The following is a 14,422-nucleotide window of genomic DNA, read 5'->3' on the forward strand; positions in this document are numbered from 1 at the left end:
GAATATAATAATGGTTTATTTTAGCTAGACGGATGCGATGGCCCGGTCTTCTGTCTTCGTTTTCCAGACACCCAACAACAGGTCTGGAAAACGAAGACGGAAGACCGGGGACACGCGTAATGTCAATGGTAGTTGCAAACGGCAGTTAAGTTGAGACTGCTTGTACGTGATTGCGCAGTATGAGGTGTATTGTACGTTATAATTGTTATGTATTAATTATGCCCTAGCTGCTGATAACGATATCCTTACAATTAATCATTAACTTATCAACCAATCATAACTGACTACATATCCGATATCAGAATATTCCTGAATTTGACCTGAATATAATAATGGTTTATTTTAGCTAGACGGATGCGATGGCCCCGGTCTTCTGTCTTCGTTTTCCAGACACCCAACAACGGGTCTGGAAAACGAAGATCGAAGACCGGGGACATGCGTTATGTCAATGGGAGAACATGTGTACGTGTAGGGGGCAAGGTCCAAAGTCCATTCTAACCCGCGCACGTGTTTTGTACACACTTTGCACTGCTTTGTACACACTTCGTGCGTGAACTACAAACGCTTTCACACGAGTGTGATACGTGTCCCCGGTCTTCGGTCTTCTGTCTTCGTTTTCCAGACACCCATTACATAGCACACATTTAGTGTAGCATAACTGAGAATAAACGAAATGTACATACATGAATTATTATTTCATTTTATCAATTAAAATTTGTAATGTAAGAAATGTCGATGGGAATATATAAGGAAATCAATTCAAATTATCACTTTAATAATGTTAGCCCCCCCCCCCGAAAATATCTACAAATTCGTTTGCATTGTATAGCGACTAACGAGGCAGTGGGTCGATGATGTCATAATCATGTTTGTCTTTTTATATACAAATATTGCAAATATTTCAATTTTCTGCCTCACTGAGCATGATATCGTTTATCTCGTTGAACTTCATTGTGCAAGCTATGACTACTATAAAATATTTAACTCATTAAATCCGTTACAATAAGTCACATGTTTTATGTGGCAGGGAATTACCAGCATATTTAGGGGGAGGGGTCAATCATCAAGTCGTTTTTTGAATAAGACAGGGTGTTATCAAATTTTGCGAGACTTTTCTCATTTATATCCAATTTTCTTTCGTATTTCCCCTCCTCCTTTCTATCACTAGGAAATACTTAGGGGTCGTTGGCCTAATCATTCGCCCCCTCCCCCATACTCACCCACGGCCACCCGTAACGTTGACACTGAAAAAAAGGAGAAAATACTGATGTTTATTTCAGATTCAATAACAAAAAAAGTAACAAAAGTTGGCTTTGACGTAATTCATATCAATTCGTTGATTTATAGTATCCAACTGTTTGTTTCACACACAAAAAAAACGTTTCGAAAATGCATGAAATGCCATCACTACATGATAAAGTGACTATCATGAACAGGGCTGCAATCATAGACTAGCACGTTCTCGAAACTGTCGAACACGGCCCAAGGACTTCGCTCAGGCGGAGAGTATTATCGTCGAGGTATTTATTCCCGCACACTCGTTCATTTGGATTTGTTCAGGAAGTACGTGCTATTTCAAACGGGCTTCTCCAGTTTCTTACCCGTGTGGGTAAGTGTGTTATGATATTCTTCATACGTATATTACTACACGCTCTACCTGTTTGTTATGAAAATGTTTTCAATTGAATGATTAGTTGCCATTTGTGCGATTTGTTCATGATGTGTAGATTGTATTTTCAATGATTTTTTGTCAGCGAGTATTTAGTTTTGTCGGGAACCTTTAGCCACTCACATAATTAGAGACCCAGGACTGGAGAGAGCCAACGCCCAATCTTTACCAGGAATGGCAGGATGTTCTGCTTCAACCTATATATTTATATAAATGAATATTTATAAGTATTTGAATGCTCATAATAGGTCAAGAACCTGCTCATTGCATTGCTATACCCTGAGTTGCTGTTTGTAGATCGTCTGGTATTTCGAATTTTTTTTTCTCGATAGTATGAATTTAGTGAATAGATGGTCGACACCGGGTCGACATAGCTAGAGTGTTTTTGCAGTCAGTGTTTAGACGCAGACTACGGCAGTCGACTCTGAAGTCTGATTCAGATTCAGCGAGATATAGGCCTAATAACCCCACGGTTAGATTGGGATGCCCCTGCTTGTCGGTCTATAAAACGTCGCAATGAGCAGTAAACCATCAGCTGCATTTGTTAGGATATGAGGAACTGCAAAATAGTCTTAAAAATAATTTCCTATTGAGTATATTGATAGGGGTATAGGCGTCATGTGAGCAATGAGGAGTGCCTCGATCCCTCGAATTACTATTTAAGCAGGCGAAATAATATCGCTTGGAACACACCCTGTTTATTTACTTGTCACAAATGGCCATGGCGTATCTCAACCAACAGCATACAGGCACCGGAGAAACAACCCCGATCTATTACCCCTCCACAACATACTACACCCCTCAACATACTACACACCCCCTCTCTACTGATCAGTTACCCCTTTCCTGACCCTTAGCGGACCACGCCCACTCCGGCCATGGACCTAATAGGTCCATGCTCCGGCACACCTCTCTCCCGCCCACTGAAAGGCACTCGTCTGCATCCAATCGCGACCCCACTCTCGTATTGTCTCCAGCGCACCCCTCTCCCTTCCCCGGTGCTGCGCCCCCACTCCCATACTTTTGCACCCCTCTATTATTCCGATCCCAGACACGCACCTCTTTAATCCTGTAGTTATTTATTTTTTAAGTTGTATGACTAACTTCGCCATTACTTTATTTACATGAGGAAGAACTTCCTCTTTCTTTACGGGTCATTGTAATCCGAAAGAATGAGCTTGTTTAACTGTGCGGCCTTTGTAGTCATCCACCCCCAGATAATTTCATTTCATAATATTAAATCAATTATCTGGGGGTTTCGGGTGACTAAAAAGGCTGCACAGCTCATTCTTTCGGATTAAAATGACCCGTAAAGAAAGAGGAAGTTGGACGGAATTCTTCCTCATGAAAATAAAGTAATGGCGAAGTAGGTTAACCAACTTGAAAAGAAAGAACTGTAGGATAAAAGAGGTGCGTGTCTGGGATCGGAATTCGGGAGAGATTGGTGCAAGAGGAAGATAGTGTATATGGCCTACACCAAAGTGACCAAACAGACCAAAACAAGCGGTTTCTAAGCGATATTTCCAACAACAATTTTATTGATATTCTGACCAATTGATGTTAATAACATTACAATGATTACTGAAGAGATAAAGTCCCATCCTCCCCGATAAATTTAGCATATCAAGCTTTGGTCCAGACAGACTGCAGTACACGAAGTGACGGAAACCAAATTTATTAACTATGACGTCACGCTAAGTACATAATGTGTCGTTATCCATTATTGACAGAATAACCCACAAGGAAAATACCTCCTTGACATGAGCGACCATGTTGTTCAGTGTTGTTCGTGTGTGTGCTTTCGCCATGGATATGTCCATAATTTAGGGAAAATGTAATATATTCCCTACAAACTGTATGCTATTGTAAAAATTTAAGCGTTATGTGATGCCAAAAATACACGAAATTGATCGTCTTCCTCTTCTCTTCATCGCTTTATCATGTTCAAATCAACCCTTTGCCAGTTCCTGAAATCGCAACGTATGCCAAATATAGCCAATACATATACACAGCTCTAGGTGGATACAGCATTTCAGAAATGAAGGGGTCGAGTGAATATGTAGACATTTTTTTTACAATTATTTTACAATAAAGGAGGGGCAAATTTAGTGCAAAATTAAGAGGGGGGGGGGTGGTATCCTCAACCCCGTCCCGCTTCCTCCAAATCACGCAATCCATTGAGGAACAGTGAGAAGGGGAGGGGGAGGCACTTGGTTCTATCCCCGCTCCTGGATACGCGCCTGAGCTGCTGCATATCCGGATACATTAATTTTTCATTTCGCCAATGCCACTTAACTTAAATTACTCTGTAGCCTCGTTGTGGTTGTGAAGTTCCACTTTCGGACATTCACAAATAGGCTTATTTGTGATTGAATCGTATTTCGTGCGTAATAATAAAAATTGGGAGGGATAATGTGCAAGCGTCTGCATGGGCTGTTGGAGAAGTTAAATTACAGTTGATTTTATCGATAAGATCGTGTCGATATTTTGCTTCATAGTTATATTTCACCCACTGGGTCTGTTACGCAAAGTTAAATTTGGAACGGGGGAGGGGGGGGAGGGGAGGAGGGTATCACTTTCACACACCCTTGCAACTTACACTTTAATACAGACTTCAGTTGACCAATTGACCTTCAGACGATCAATTTGCGTTACTGTCCGATGCAATTAGATAAATTTTATGACTTGATTAGGGACATCACAATTTTAATAAGTATGTGTAGTTGTGTACATGTTGTGCCCCGCCCCTCCTTAATCCCCAATTTTAGTGGAAAACAATCAGGAGTAGATGCATTTAACTGAAAAATATTCAGATTCAGCGTTAAAAATATTGGTCTAGATAGTAAACTCAATTTCAAGTGGCATGGCGCCTCTCTATTTTTAAAAAATCTATATGGTCTCCAACTGACTCCAAGTAAATTGGCGTGCAACAATGTAATGGGATTATGATTATAAGAGAAACTTACAAGATCGTTGCACACACTGGCGGATCCAGGGGGAGGGGGGCAAAGCCGGCCCCTGCCCCCCCTTTGAGAGGCACAACAAAAATTTGTAATGTAAAAAATGCAATGAAAATAGAAGTGCCCCCCCCCCTTTGAAAGTGAAGACATTTTTTTTTGCTTCTCAAATCTTTCCTCGGCGAAAATATGCTCCCCCTTTGGAAAATCCTGGATCCGCCCATGGATATACATATTGAATTATATGAATTTCATGTTTGTGCGAAAATCTGAAGGAAAACGCTCATAAATTTTCATATTTTAACGTTACATGCGAGCCTGTGTCAAGCGATATGGATTTATAAGAAAATGAACTTTATTTTCATGGTGTGTGTGTGACATCTTCGAATTTGTTTTAACCTATTGGATGTCTATGGCATGAAATGATTATTTTAATCGAATTGATTATTTTACCCCCCCCCCCTCTGAAACGCCGCTCTCTGGACACTGTTACGTGCGCCCTTGCTTCCGCAGATAGCGACGATGCTGGAATGTCAATGCTATAATAAAACAAATCAACTATTAAATGAAATAATATCAAACGATTTTATGTTCCATTATTTGTTCTGTCAACATTGACACAAAAATACGCAACTACCCTTCTTTATCACCGTATTTGCTCGGCCGAGCTATAGGAATCGCAAGGATACGCCGTAACATTATTGCCTTAATATTGGCAGATTGAACTAAACTTTCATGAAATTAATTGTTGGCCGTTTATCGTGCATGCACTTCATAGTGGTCGCCAGTACTTCACCTCACCCACCATTTTTGTATAAGGCCGTAGCCCATTTCCACAAGATTAACAAAGCCCCGTTTCATAAAGAGTTACAGTAAATACCATTGAAACCTTGATTGTGATTGGCTACTGAGCCGTGTTACCATGGTAGTTATATGAATTGTATATAACCAAGCTACCGTCGTATCTCTTTATGAAATGATCCCTGTCTATTCTTTAGCCAACATTCCGAGTCCATGCATGATGACATCAACCTATCCATGCATCGACGAGAATAATTGCAGTCTAATGCGAAAAAAAAGATCATTTGTGTTTTCAACGGATCGCTACTTGAGACCTAAGTCTGACCAAATTAATAGAATGGCATTCGATTCAAGATTGCATCGTTAAAGGGGTACTCAAGGCTGAAAAATAACATGATTTGAGCAGATAAAGTAAAACCAAACAAACAAAATACCGAAAATTTCATCAAAATCGGTCAAGGAATAACAAATGTGGCATTAAAAAAAACTGCATTTAGTTTGGGGGTAAAACATTGACCGGGAACATTGATAATCATGTCTCATGAATATGCAATGAGCAAGCTGGTGACATCATATCCCTACTTATTCCTTCGTATTTTTTGTGTAAGATAATTATTACTGCAACATATTTTATTACAAGGGAGACAGAGAATAATTATGCTTTCATGTAATAACATATAAATCAAAGTGTGAGGTACATATTGAATATTCATGATGATGTGCGTATAACTGCTCTCACCAAATATTTGCTAAACTTTGAAATTCATTAACTTCGTTATTTTTCATCGGAATTCGATGAAATTTTCAGTATGTTTCAGCCTGGAGTAGTCCTACCAGTGAGTACCACATAAATTAAAGAAATTATTAGTGAGAATAGTTGCTTATAATGATTTTTATCTCTGAGGCCAGTCAGTATGCGATCCCCGTCGGATCCAAGATCAAGCGGTGTCAAGGGGGGCACGAGGGGTCCATTTTTGTTCGTAAATTCTATGTCAAACAACAAAATGAGTAATTATGATCCAATCCAGACCTTCTCCAATCAGCCCCCCCCCCTTATGGCAGGAGGGATGGTGACCAGTTTGTTTATATCACCTTTGTTCAATTTTCTATTGTTCTTTTAAAAAACGTTTATAAGTTTACCTCTATATAGGGACTAGGGATGCCCCCCGGAACCAACGCTGCTGGTCTTGACGATGATGTGGATAATTTTGGGGGAAGCGGGCCCCGTCTTACAATGAGTTGCGACTGATCCAATCAACCACAACTATGGAAAGCCAGCAAAGTCAACTTCTATTATGCATTTCACGCAAAATGTTTTCTAACTATGATGTATATTCATCATAGATTCAATATTTTCTTGAAAATTCAGTGTGCTTCTCTTTGTTTACAAAGGGCATTGTTCAAATTTCTTGTTGAAAATATAATGACATTGATAGATTTCCATAGAATTGAGATTGATTGGATCAATTGTACGTAAGCGGGTGACTTACACAATGAATGGCATAATTTCTCTCATATAACGCAAAACGAAAAAGCAAAACAAACATTTCGATTTTTTTTTGCATTGACTGATGGGTAATTCCATGGAGCTTATCATTGCTGGCATTTATCATGAATACGAATTTTCATTCAACTGGGCATTCTGGATTGGAGGAAGGTTTAATTGACGGTAACCATGAAATAGAATTAAATAGGCTTAAAGGTATACTGTCATCACAGGGGCGGATCCAGGATTGTCGGGGGGGGGGGGGGGGGGTAAATTGTTATTTCTTTCCCGATGTTTCGTTCAAAGTCTGCACTTCGTCAACTCGAATCGTAATGTTACAGGCAACAACTCGGGCAACGCAGTCAGCGTGGCGTCGCGCAATGAGATAATCTTTGTGCTTTATACAATGGCAAGATTCAGGGCACCCAAGGGTTTATAATCCTGCCTGTGGGGAATCTACAGGTAGGACTATGGCATGCCAATGCTGTACAGAGCAAACCATGTAAGAAGTCATTAAGATATCATTTTTGTGACCAAAAATTCCTATTTCCGTACAGTTGCAATTTATTTTTCATTAGTAACTTGGGGGTATTTTTTGTATTCACCAAAGCGCTCGAAAACTTGAATTTTGGGCATATTTTTGTGTACGCCCTCTATTGGTGGAAAGTAATATGGCAAGACAAATGTAGTTTTTCAATCTCTATTTTTAATTAAGAAAAAAAATAATTTAAAGAATCAAATTTACTTAAGAGCCAAGTTATATGATGAATAGCTGTAATGGAACCTGACAGCGTCAAAAATCAAGCATTTGTCCCAAAGAAAAAGAGAAAATAAACCAGACATTGCCAACCTTATTTCACCACACAGGGAGGAGTAACAGAGAACAAGGTTATATCATAACCTTGTTCATAGAATGAGTGGTTCAGGGTTCGACTCTCAATTTGGGCAGAATCATTCGAAATTGTCTTCATAAAAAGGCTAGTCTTGAACTAAATGTAGCCTGTAATTCAAAGACCCCCAAACCGTTTATTATATGCGGTACAAAAAGATGAATAGGTGCTGGTAACTCCTTGGTCGAACTGGGCGTCTTAGGGGAAAATGCAAAAATTAGAATAATGGTCAAATCTACAGCTTAAGACACCACCAAAGAAGCAATTGCTCGAGTCGTCACCTCCTAGATCATCCCATGCCTCGGTAATATTGGGAATGTAATGCAATCGATCCGATATACGGCAGTTGCGAATTAGTCTGCTGTGCAAACCCTTCACTCAAGTTAAGGGTCTGAATGTGCAGCCTACTCATGCCTTGTGTACTGAAGGCCCTCTCGCTCGACAGCAAGTTTTGTATGCCCAAGTCTTTGCTTGGAGACACACTTGTTGATCAATGTTTCAATCAGGGTCTGTGCCTGCAGACTAGTTGGGAATTCCTAGTCTACATGCAGTCAACGTATGCCTTCTAAATGTAAAAAAGTAACATTATTGACAAGTTATTAATTAAATCACAATATATTGGGATTTGTTGTAATCAAGGAAATGGATGATAAAGTTTGTGATCAGTTAACTCCCATAAAATGCCATGCGATCATCTTTTAGCCATGTTGCGAGAAAACGCGCCTATATATACTCATAATTTGATTATTTATAAAGGGGTATGTATGCATGCTGCCCATAATGACAGATGTTCATAGTGAGTTGAAAAGAAAATCAATTCAATTTTCATAAGTATTATTGTCTGTATCATCCACAGTTATTGATTATGGCAATTGCTAGCACTCGGTACATTTAACACGAATGGATTTTAAATGGCTAGCCGAGCATTAGACTTAGATTTAATCCAGGCGATTTAACGTTTTAATCTCAAAATATTCATTGTTTGGCTTGTAGTTGCATGCACAGCGATTTCTTGAGATTTTTTTTTTTTTTTTTTGGGGGGGGGGGGTGACGACCGTCACACATCGAGGGGGGGGGGGTCGCACATCCCTCTCCCTGTCCCCGGGATCACCGCGCAGTGTGTCTGATAATTGATAGATGGCATTAAAGAGGAAATGGGTGGACGGTCTCCAGCCGCCGTGCTGAGTGAAAAGTTCTTGTTTCTAAAAAAAAGAAGAAAGAAGATATTAAAAGTCAAGTCCACCCCCAGAAAAATTTGGAATTGAATCACTAGAGAAAACTCAACAAGCACAAAGCTGAAAGTGCTGAAAAAGATACAGTGACATGCAAATAAGATGTCCCTCACTCACTTTCTTTTTTTTTGGGGGGGGGGTGGAATCATACAACATTTCAATTTTACAAAAGTATGGCAATAAGGGCATAGAAATTCTTTCACATGACAATGAAGAGAACATTGTCATTTAACACAATACAAAAGAAATAGTGGGTGACGTCATTAGTCCCCTCATTTGCATACAGACCAGGATGTACATATACAAGTTTTGTGTAATTGAGCGAAATTCATAAAAAAGTCATAACATATTTTACATCCGATTTTGATGAAATTTTCAGTGCTACGCCTGTTGATTTTTTTTCTCTTTTTTTATTCAAATCAATTTAATTATGTTTGGATATAGTTGTCCTTTAAAGATGTCACAAATAAGCTGTTTAGCCAAAAAGGCGGAGATCTGACAAAATTAGAAACTACGATGTTGCAGACAAGGTCAAGATTTCATGTATTTGTTACCGTCTCGGCTTGTGTTCCTTATATCCGGATTTCCTGCTTTTTGCTACAGACACACAGCAGCTAAACCGACTCGTGGTCGACAAACGATATTCAGTTTTCAGACTTTTCACCAATTGATGTTGACAATGTATCGTTCGGTTCGGAGTCGGTTGGAGCACTTGAAAGATATACCATTTTGAGTGTCTGGGGATTGTAAGAAACCTGGGCCCCGTCTTACAAAGAGTTACGATTGATCCAATCAATCACAACCATGGACGGCCAGCCACGTCAACATCTAAATGCAAATTTGTTCAAAATATTTTCTAGATTATGATGTACGTTCATACATTCACCATTCTCTGGATGATTCAGTGTGATTCTCTTTATATTTGTGGAAATTTCCTGTAGAAAAATATATGGTATGGATTCCGGGGGGGGGGGCACTCAGTATATAATGCATAGTGGGTATGTGCCGCGGAGGGGACCCCCATTTTTACACTCAAATTTCCGTTCCAAGGCATAGCATTTTTGTCTTATTGAGAAAAAGAACAAAGAAAGCAGCTCCAAAGCATAGCTTTTTCTTAACGAGAAAAAAGGAAGAAAGAAATCCGCTCCAAGGCTTCGCATACTTTTCGTTACGCCGTTCCGAGGACCCTCTTTACAATATGCCCGCTCCAAGGCCCCCCGTTCTTTGTCTCGCCCGCGGCACACCCCTACCACTTTTTTGGTCGAGTGGCCCCCCCCCTCGGAGATGGATTTCCGTATACTTAATTTGAGATTGATTGAATCAATCGTAACTCTTTGTTAGACGAGGCCCTGCACTCGATATTTTTTAAAATGACAATGAAAAACCAGGGAAGTCAATTGTCAAAATTGTTGAATCGGAACATCAGTTTCGTCCTACGTTTCTTGGCCGCTGACAGAAAAGAAAATTGCAAATATGTCGTGTGTCCAGAAGGAAATTGCTGTTTTGATTCACCGATTTTCGACAAAGACTCGTTGGTTGTGCTTTGTCATAAAGGGAATTTGACAAAAATTCTATTTCTTGGATGCGTCGTGGGAACGACGAAAACTCCCTAGGATATAAGATATCAACTTCACGTCCACAACTGCAATATCGGCCTATAAGCCAGTTTACTTATAGTGATTTAGGCTTTATGGATGAATCAAGGAGCTTTCATCTTCAATAATCTTTCCTATAACAGAAGCAGTGCCTAATACGAAAGCGGGCAGATATAACCGCTCCTATAATTTTTCAAGAGTGAAAATAGGATAAAAGTGAAAGAATGAGGGAGGAAAGTAAAGAATTAAAGAAAGAATAATATAAAAGAAAGAGGCATTTGGCGTGTATCTCCTACATAATTTTAATTAAAACAACACAACACCCCCTCGACGAAAATATCCTGTCGCCGCCCGAAACTTGTACGATGTATTCCATAAACCCGTTAGGAGGGAATTAAAATTCGGAATGAAGTTTGCATTTGCTTTTAAACTTTGGACAAACTTTAAACTGTTGTTCAAAAAGTATAGAAATAAAGGTTTCCAAAAATGAGAGAGACAAAGGGTTTCTTTGCAAATTGCAAAATTGTAGGCTATTTGTGATTACGTTTCTCCAATGTTTTGTCACACCTACCATAATTCCTGGGGGTGCTGCACCCTCAGGAAAATATTAGGGGTGCAACCCCGCTTTCAAGTCACAGTGCCATGATGCTTGACACGCAAAAGAAACTAAGGGCCTTTTCACACGAGAATCTTGAATCATCATTGTGATGATGATGATTGCAATTCGTCTTTAGAATCATTGTACCATTCACACGTTCACTCGAAAACTGATTTGAATTCGAATTCCTGAGCGGAGGCGGTATTGTGTCATTGGTGACTTGTCAATTAAACCCAATCAAAGCACTGCATCGCAAAAAAGAAACCGCGATGAATGCATGCAAATAGTATTATCTACGGAAGTGCTCGAAAGAAAGGCCACGTAAGCTCCGCCCCTCAAAAGATGTTCCGGAGGCCAACCCTTTCAGACGTAAAATTCGTACCATAATTTGAGTGAAACTTAACTGGAATTCACCTCCAGAGTAGAATTTTAATTCGTGATTGTGATTGGCGTTCGTGATGCTAGTTTGGTATCACACGTGCTAAAATTCGTCATTAGAATTATTTAAATTACGATTTTGGTACCGTGTGAAAGGGCGGTCAAGTATTATCAACAAACTGCTACATAATTATGACACCAAACGAATGCTAGGAATGTTATTATTAACCCGCGGGTGATAATTATCTGTAACATGATAAGATGACCCATGTTGAATGGCGATATCTGAATTCTTAATTGCATAAGACAGTGGACAGGATCTACATAAATGGCGTTCGTGTTCGGACTGCCGCAGTAGATATGTCAGATGTTTAAAGGGAGAAATCACTCCAGATTTTGTGTACAACAGAGTGAACAGACTAATACAAACGGGAATTCTCTGATAGCTAATAAGCCTAATAAGCCACAGCATTGGGAGGATCAAAGGTTGACTTGTGCCTTTGTGGGGGTGGGGGTGGTGGTCTACACAACACAAAGTTTCTCCTTTGCAAGTACCTCCCAGAAAAAAGCGGGTTAAAAGTTGACCCCAAGTAATAGGTCAAATATACAGTCAACACCATAGAAGAAATTAACTCCCCCCCCAAAAAAAATAATAATAATAATCCGCCCCTGGCCACATCCTCCTTTGATGTCATTTTAAAGCATCAGTCCTGCATTTATGGACCTTTCTTGATCGTTACCCAGAAGAATACTATATTTTGTTCTTGGGGGTGGGCCTATAACCCCCCCCCCCCCCCCCGTCTTTCAAGTTGATAACCTAAAGAAGCTAAGTGTGTATTTTTGGTGAACCAGTAAAAATCCACCTCTGTTATATTTTTTCTCGATGGTACTCTCTCTAAGTTCAAAGTCCAAGCGACATAAATATCAAGTAGTATCTTTGTGTGGTGCTCTCCAGACATGTGCCCCAGACGACAGCTGGACCATACTGCTGGAAAATCACAATGAAAATATTATTTTATGAAGAAAAAGAAGAACATTTGAAAGAAAAGATGATACACTGGTGATATATTAATATTTGATATGAGTAAGTGTACGGATAAGAGTTGATTGATTAATACCTCTGAGTCTGACTCAAGTAGAAGGGGGAAACCCATCAGTACCACAGAGCAACATAATTATGTACCACAAAAGTAGTACATGTTTGTACAACACATATTTGGTACCAAATGGCAGCATTCCCCAGTAGAACCACACACACACTAGTACCACACAGCAGTACTCAACAATAATACCGCACAGCAGTACTCCATAGTGTGCCACACAGCAGTACTCTACAGTAGAACCACACAGCACTCCACAGTAGAACCACAAGAGCACTCCACAGTAGATTCACACAGCACTACTCCACAATAGTACCACACAGCAGTACTCCACTGGAACACACAGTAGTACTGCAAATTAGAACCGCACAGCAGTACTACACAGTAGAACCACACAGGAGTACTCCACAGTAGAACCACACAGGAGTTCTCCACAGTAGACACACACACAGCGGTACTCCACAGTAGTACCACACAGAACTCCAAAGTTGAACCACACAGCAGTACTCCAAAGTTGAACCACACAGTAGTACTCCACAGTTGAATCACACAGAAGTACTCCACAGAAGAAGGACAATTCTCCACAGAATCACACAACAGTAATCCACAGTTGAATCTCACAGGAGTACACAGAACCACACAGCAGTACTCCACAGTAGTACTACACAGCAGTACTCTGCAGTAGTACGACAGTTCTCCACAGTAGAATCACACAACAGTACTCCACAGTTGAATCTCACAGGAGTACACAGTAGAACCACACAGCAGTACTCCACAGTAGTACTACACAGCAGTACTCTGCAGTAGTACGACAGTTCTCCACAGTAGAATCACACAACAGTACTCCACAGTTGAATCTCACAGGAGTACTCAGTAGAACGACAGTTCTCCACAGTAGAACCACACAGCAGTACTCCACAGTAGTACTACACAGCAGTACTCTGCAGTAGTACGACAGTTCTCCACAGTAGAACCACACAACAGTACTCCACAGTTGAATCTCACAGGAGTACTCAGTAGAACGACAGTTCTCCACAGTAGAACCACACAGCAGTACTCCACAGTAGTACTACACAGCAGTACTCTGCAGTAGTACCTTTACTGCAGTACTCCACAGTAGAACCACACAGCAGTACTCCACAGAAGCGGCACACATCAATACTCCACAGCAGTACTTCACAAGAGTAACACACATAAGTACTCACACAGTACACTCGGCAATACCACAAAGCAATACGACACAGTGATGCCACAGAGCAGTAAAACACAAAAATACCTCATTGTATTTTTTTTCTGTGGTACATGTCCTGAGATAATGTCCCCCAAGCCAGAGCAGTTCCACACATCAGTATACTGCTCCACAGTAGTACCATATACCAATACTACACAGCAGTATTTTTCATAGTTTCATCGGAAGGTACCCCAGGACAGAACATCAGGACAGCATGTACCGCAAGACAGTACTAATCACTTTGACCTATGGCAATACTGGGGTATTCTGTGTCAATGCTGTCGCTCTATCCAGATGTATTCATGTAGTACTGTGGGCCTACTGTGATAATCCCAAATTATCTGTTTCCTTCCAATTTGAGTGTGTTTCGCCAATTTCATAAATTGCCAAACTGACGATTGCAAAAAACAACAACGAGAAACCAGGAAGAAGGCTATTAGAGAAGAGTCAGCAGACCTACCCAAAGTATGATTTCAGTATGTGTC

At 40.2% G+C, this 14,422-nt stretch overlaps 1 protein-coding gene across 1 annotated transcript in view; it reads left to right on the top strand.

Annotated features, from left to right (window-relative positions):
* The first annotated feature begins 1,504 nt into the window (after positions 1-1,504).
* LOC121431605 (gelsolin-like protein 1) overlaps positions 1,505-14,422 on the top strand; it is a 29,823-nt gene continuing 16,905 nt past the window's right edge. Inside the window, exon 1 of the mRNA XM_041629168.1 lies at positions 1,505-1,609. The gene's annotated coding sequence lies outside the window, so the exon portion shown is untranslated. The remainder of the gene's footprint in view (positions 1,610-14,422) is intronic.

Source organism: Lytechinus variegatus, chromosome 18 (assembly GCF_018143015.1).
Source record: "Lytechinus variegatus isolate NC3 chromosome 18, Lvar_3.0, whole genome shotgun sequence".
Classification (NCBI taxonomy): Eukaryota; Metazoa; Echinodermata; class Echinoidea; order Temnopleuroida; family Toxopneustidae; genus Lytechinus; species Lytechinus variegatus.